We start from the raw sequence: 6,656 nt of genomic DNA, 5'->3' as shown, positions 1-6,656 counted from the left end.
AACACATTCTTGCAAAAAAAAATTTCGGGGGTGCTCTCATTTTGCTGTTCAACAAATTCATTCTTAGTCTGTCGATACCAGGATGCATAAAGTTTTATTGCTACACAGTCATGCCCATTAATTTATGTATTATCTATGGCTGCTTTCCCACTATAATTGCAGAGTTGAGTAGTTGCAACAGAGACTGATGACCTGCAAAGCCTAAAGTATTTATCATTTACCATCTGGACATGCACAGAAAAAGTCTGCTGACTCTTTTGATTCATAGAGTAATTCAACACAGGTAGAAATGCAAAAAGGTATGCAAGTAGTATTCGTTTACCTGGGAAAATAGGCTAGCAACCTTATAAGAAGCTTCACAGGGTGGTAATTAGGTAGTTAGTTAGGGAGGTAGTTTACCTTTACGGACAGAACCTCCCAATTCAGTCTATTCCTGGGAGTAGATCACCCAAGGTTGGACTGAAAATTGATTAAACATTATGAAATTAATGTGTATGCAAAATACATCACATTTATCATACCATTGTGACCACATGACAATCAAAGTCAGACTCACAGTCAGAAGAGTGCTTGATCACCACAGATTCAGAGAGAAGGGCTGAACTGAATTGTAATGGAGCCACAATTCCAGAGCCCACAGGTTCCTCCACAGTGTGTGGATAGGCATTGCTAGGGTTTGCCTTTGTTATCTTCCTTTTACTACGTTGTGTGATCCTTCCTTCCTGTGAACACAATATTTCTTTGGAAATCTAAGTCTATTTAATAAGGCCGTATTTGAGTTTTGCAAGCCTAGTCTCCAGTCCATTCAATCCTTTTAGGCCAAGATTTACTCTCATCTGTTGCTTTTCTTTCTTAATTTTCAAGGGCACCTCAATGTAGACTTGAAGTTCAACTCAGAGGGATTGATGGCTTTTTTTCTTTTCATTCACACAAGTTTAGAGGCGATTCAGCCATTCTCATTGTCATGCACCTCACTATGTGAGTAATTACTTCCTCAGGAACTCAGTTGATGCCACAAGCATGTGTTCACCTATTCAAGAATGTAGACAAAGAGCTCATTTAAAGACCCTAAAACCTTATCAAATCCTGATTTATACAGGTAACCACATCAATAAACACATCAAAATCCTGCTGGGTAAGTGACAGTCACTAAATAAAATTGAATGTGTCTTTCCTGACTGTGATTCCAAAGATATAGTTCTCTCTCTCTCTCCAACCCCTTTTGGACTGTAGCACCTCTGCACTGGTGGAAAAGTCCTGCTGACCACACTGTTCTACTCTGTAAGGCATATGACACCAGGGCTATTTGGAGTTTTTAGTCATTTCATTGTCCACGTGGTCAATAATTTAGGGTAACACTTAATTATCATTTATCAATTGCCTACTTCTTTTCATTATGTTGACAAGGAGTGGTCTAGACTAACGGTTGCTCATTGAAGAAATGTTTGAAAGGAAAAAAGGTTAACCTTCTTTAACCCTTTGAAAGATGGAGAAAAAAAGAGAAATAACATTTTTAAAGTCATTCACTGTGTTAGATAATTTCCACATAAAGTATTTCCTTCAAAGCTCAAATCACATACCCATTTGATAGACTAAATTTGAGGGTCAGATAAATGAAGTAACTCACCCAAGTTCTCATCAATAGTAAGTGGTAAATCCAGGAATACAAACCAAAATTTTGCTCCAAGGTCTAACCTCATTCCATCGATGTGCTGCCTTTTTCCAACATCAATTAGTTGGTAGAACTGGTAGCTCTGGCTTTTCATAACCAATGCATTGTTATGAAAAGCATCTGGTTTAGAACTCACTCTTGGTTTTAGATTTCACAAACTCACCATCACACTCACAGCTCTGTCAATTACTTTCTGGAATAAGGTGGAGATCAACAACATAAATAAAATGATATTTGCATTATCTTCCCACAATATGAACTTCCTAATCGTCACCAAGGAACATCAGCTACCATCAATAGTCATTTAAATAGCTCAGCAGATATTTATCTAGTACCTACTGTGGACCAGCCACTTGTACAGAGCTTTTAAACAGATGCTTGCACAGATAGACCTCATGGCTGAACATAAAAACTAAAGAAAGGACAAGGAGCCCCATATAGGCTTGAACAAACTAGAGTTCTGAAGATGTTGAAAAAGAAACATGTTTTTACATTACTGAGATCTTTTAAATGTATAGAAACAGCAGCAAGATACCAGGGTATGATTAAAACTCTGTTAACTGCACAGTTAATCTGCCCCAAAACTCTGTTAACTGCACAGTTAATCTGCCCTCTACTCAGAGCAGCTGACACCAAACCTGCCCAATCAAGAGATCCTGTTTGGTAGTGAATGTTCATGTTTACTAAATCACAGTCAACCATTTCCAGTCAAAAGAGTCAAGCAGACCCTGGCAATGACATCAGCACTTGATGATATCTCAGCTGCCCTTCTTGGAAGCTTGCTTTCTGTCTTCTGACATGCTTGGGGTGTGGTAGCTAGTACCACCTACAACATACCAGAATATTAAACAAATTAGATATGAAAGCAGGTGGAGGAGGGGCATACACTGACTAGGAAGAAACTAGAAAGGTATTTGCTCTTTGAACCTCAGTATGTTCTTCTATAAAATGAAATGGTACCCTTGTCTGACAAGGGCATTGAAACATAATAAAATAATGTTTGTTCATTTAATAAAAAATAACCAGACACTTACTATAAACCAAATACTGTGCCAGGCACTGGGGATACAAGAGTAAACAAAACAGACACTGCTATGTGCTCATAGGTTTTTGTGTGTAGACAGACATTAAACGAGTAGTCACACAAAAATGAGCTAAGTAATTAACATTTATCAAATAATGTAAAGAATATAAAGTTCAGAATGCTATAGGAGTATATAATAAACTCGCCCTATAATAGACTGAATAACAGCCACCCCCAAAATATCCATGCCCTAATCCCCAGAACCTGTGAATGTGTTACCTTACGTGGCAAAAGAGACTTTGCAGATGTGATCAGGTTAAGGATCTGGAGATGGGAAGATTAGCCTGGATATCTAGGTGAACTCAGTATAATTACAAGAGTCCTTAAAAGTGGAAGAGGAAGGCAGGAGATTTGACTACAGGAAGAAGATGTTGGAGGGATGATATAAGGAGGACCCCACCTACCGTTGCTGATTTTGAAGATGAGAGGAGAGGGCTACAAGCCAAGAAATGCACGTGACTTCTAGAAGCTGAAAAAAGAAAGAAAATGCTCCACTAGAGCCTCCAGAAAGGCAAGCAGACTGCAGACACTTTGATTTCAGCCCAGTGAAACCCACATCTGATTTCTGACCTACAGAAGTGTAAGATAATAGATTTCTGTTATTTTAAGGTACTCAGTTTGTGATAATTTATTAATAATATGGCAGCCGTAGAAAACTCACACAGTCCTAAACTTAGTGGGGCAAGAAGAGGACAGGGACAGAAAAAGCCTCTGAGGAATTTAACTGAAACTTAACTGGTGAGTTGGAGTTAGTCAAACAGAGTGCCATACCCATGAATTCCCGTCCCTCCCTCCTCACTGGATACCCACAGCCCGGCATCAAGGTCCATGGCTTCCTTACTGATGGCTGCTGTAGATTTGCCTGAAATAGCTGGTCCAGGAGGTCATATTCCTGACAGGGTCCATGGGGCTAGGTAGTTCTGAGACTGAGACCACTTGCCACCATACTCCCACAGTATATGCCAATATACGCTTTATTCTTTCAACAAGTTATTTATTGAGCACCTACTCTGTGCCAATATCTGTCTAGATGCTGGGGGTATAGCAGTGAACAAAAGAAAAAGTTAATCTTCCTGTTGGTGAAATATAACTGAAGTTCATCTTCATGCAAAAGATTAACTCGATTTGATCATAATTCTTTTTTGAAAAGCAGAACCGCACATGGAAAAATTGGTGTAATCTTAGAAAGTGCTATAGTTTGGAAAGTGCCAAGATAAAATAAGTTTAGTTCAACAGAGACCCCATGAAAAAAATGCAAGCCCTGGTAATTTAGTCTTGACAGCCAGAAGAATCAATTGACTTCGCTGTTTCCCAGTTTTTACCTGACTGTTTGAGCAATGTGAACTGCAGTGAGCCACAGCTCTGGCTCTTGGAGGTGCCAACGTTTACACAGGATCAGCCTCTGGATTTATAATTGGAGTAGGCTCCTCCTGAAATCCTGGTGGTAAGACTTAAGAATAGGTTTTATCTTAAATCTTCAAAGTGTGAAACTCACAGATAGTTGAAGAGATAACAGAAACGAATGGCACCACACAAATGAGCTTGGCATAAACACTATTAAGGTTCTGTGCAAACACCTACAAGAATTTTTTGTTTTTTGGGACAGAGTCTTGCTCTGTCACCCAGGCTGGAGTGCAGTGGCGTGATCTCAGCTCACTGCAACCTCTGCCTTCCAGGTTCAAGCAATTCTCCTGCCTCAGCCTCCTGAGTAGCTCAGACTATAGCTGCAAGCCACCACACCTGGCTAATTTTTGTATTTTTAGTAGAGACGGGGTTTCACCATGTTGGCCAGGCTGGTCTCGAACTCCTGACCTCATGATCCACCTGCCTTGGCCTCCCAAAGTGCTAGGATTACAGGCGTGAACCACCGCACCCGGCCAAGAATTTTTAAATTCAATTATTTTGTAACCAAAAAAATCACTGGAATTTTCAATATCTAACAATATTGAAGGGCAAGGTTGTTTTGATTTTTATTAACTTGTTTTGTGTTTAAATCATTAATATAACACTGGTCTAGCATAGTTGTGTGTCCTAGAAATGGACCCCCCAAATGCCTACACAAAATTGAAGAGAGCATCCCACCCCAGTCCAGAAAACCGAGGAAACTGACAGATCTTGGTGAAGCGTGTCCTCGTCAGACAGTTTAAAGCATGTTGCAATCACGCATAATGAAGGAAAATTCTGAAGTAGCTTCAACTGCCTATTGGTTTGAGAAGGTGACCTGCCAGTCCCTGGATACTTGGGTGGGAGACATTAATCAAGCATTCCTTTGTCAGTGTTCGTTAAATATAGTTAAATGATCCTATCTACCTGGGCTGTTTAGACCTGTCAGAAGTAATCTGCCCCTTCCTGAGGATTGCCAAACAGGTTTTCATCCCATGTGACTCAGTCATTTATTCCTGTTTAAATACAAATCATACTTACCTCTGTAAGTCCTGGCTCACCCTTAAAAATGCCACATGTGCTTTATATGCCACACCATCTAAAGTGGCTAGAATTGTTACAGATTCTTCTCATTTCTTTGAATACTACAAAGAATGTGGCCAAATTTTTCTCCAGGGATTGGGGAAAAGTAGAAAGTAAATTGGGGGCAAATCACAGAGGCAGTAAATGGGGATTCTCAAGCATGACTTAGAAGGATGAACTTGAGTGATTTTATCCCTGTTGACCCAGAACCTAGATCAGGAAAGCAGGTGCTATCCAAGCAATGCACAAATAACAGGTAAAAAAGCATAGTTAAGAAATTTCTGTTTGTACCACGCGATGAGGATTTACAATATGGAAGAAAAAAATGAAATTCTTCTTCACTGGGACAAGCACTCTTAATATTGGAACAATGAACGGAGAGCTGTTCCCTTCATTCTTACAGGGGTACTGTTTTGTTTTGTTAAAGCCACCAAAGAGGTTTATATTTCCTCCTCTTTGGAGCCAGGATATTTGCACAATGGGACTGCAGCAAGAGACATCATGGTTCAAGAAGCAGGCATTGACAATTCTTTACCCAGAACTGGCTTCTGGATATAAGAGCCTTAGCAAAGTTCATATCCTTTCACCTCATAATTCCTCTTCTAGAAATCTCTTCTAATGGACTGTTTGGCAATATATAGAAAAATTTATGTGCAAAGATGTTCATCTTAGTTTTATATGTAATTGAAAGAAAAACAAAATATAAAATAAAAGGAAATAACTATGTAATTAACAAAAAGTTGTTGGTTTAATTATGCAGCGTCCAAAGAAGAGGAATATTCTGTAGACATCAAAAAATGTTTATAAGAAGTTTTAAAAACAGAAAACCAATTTGTTTTTACCCATTCATATGTTTCTGTACTTTTTTCCAATTTTTCTATAAAGATCATGATTGGTCCTAGCTAACAGGAGACAAAAAACATGAAGATAACTGTGAGAGTTCTGATGTATAACACGATGGACAATTCTGAACAAGGCTTCTCTTAAAAGCAGTTACATGCAAGACTTAGTATTTATTCTTAGCCAACCAATTCTTGTTTTTTGTTTGTTTGTTTTTTGTTTTTTGTTTTTTTGGCAGGGATCTCCCTCTATCGCATAGGCTGGAATGCAGTGGCGTGATCTCAGCCCACTGCAACCTCTGCCTCCCAGTTTCAAGTGATCCTCCAGCCTCAGCCTCCCAAGTAGCTGGGATTACAAGCATGCAGCACCATGCCTGGCTAATTTTTGTATTTTTAGTAGAGATGGGGTTTCACCACACTGGCCAGGCTGGTCTCGAACTCCCGGCCTTAAGTGATCTGCCCACCTCGGCCTCCCAAAGTGCTGGGATTACAGGCGTGAGCCACTGTGCCTAGCCCAGCCAACCAATTCTTAATCACTCAATCATCTTTTATATGTGGCCGTATTTAAGAGCCACCAACTGATTTTGCCTCTGCC

The sequence above is a fragment of the Hylobates moloch genome, unplaced genomic scaffold (genome assembly GCF_009828535.3).
Source record: "Hylobates moloch isolate HMO894 unplaced genomic scaffold, HMol_V3 SCAFFOLD_22, whole genome shotgun sequence".
Lineage (NCBI taxonomy): Eukaryota > Metazoa > Chordata > Mammalia > Primates > Hylobatidae > Hylobates > Hylobates moloch.
This window is presented reverse-complemented; position numbering follows the sequence as displayed.